The sequence below is a fragment of the Nestor notabilis genome, unplaced genomic scaffold (genome assembly GCF_000696875.1).
Source record: "Nestor notabilis isolate BGI_N333 unplaced genomic scaffold, ASM69687v1 scaffold5354, whole genome shotgun sequence".
Classification (NCBI taxonomy): domain Eukaryota; kingdom Metazoa; phylum Chordata; class Aves; order Psittaciformes; family Psittacidae; genus Nestor; species Nestor notabilis.
This window is the reverse complement of record NW_009924129.1, coordinates 1-386: the sequence shown is the minus strand read 5'-3', so window position 1 is coordinate 386 and position 386 is coordinate 1.

The following is a 386-nucleotide window of genomic DNA, read 5'->3' as shown; positions in this document are numbered from 1 at the left end:
CTGCCCCCCCCAGTATAAAAAAAAAGCCCGCCCCCCTGCCGTTAGGAGTTGCATAGTTCAGCCTTTCACTCAACTACGAAAGCAAATGCTTCAGGTTTTTCCAGTGTTGGCTCATGTTGGCAAACATTTTGGTTTAAAAGTAACAGTTCTGTAAACAATTCCTGTACTCAGCCCTTTGCAGGAGGCAAAGACAACTGAACCCATTTCAACCAAACTTCCATTATAATCCTTGCGTATCAAGTTACTACGGATCACAAGGAGATGGGACTATTTTACAGATGTGCCATCATCTAGAACAGACTACCTGTCCCTCTGCGCGCAACTACAGCCCTGGTGAGGCCTGGACTTCCCTGATCCGCACAACCGTACTGAAGCGGCGGGATCTG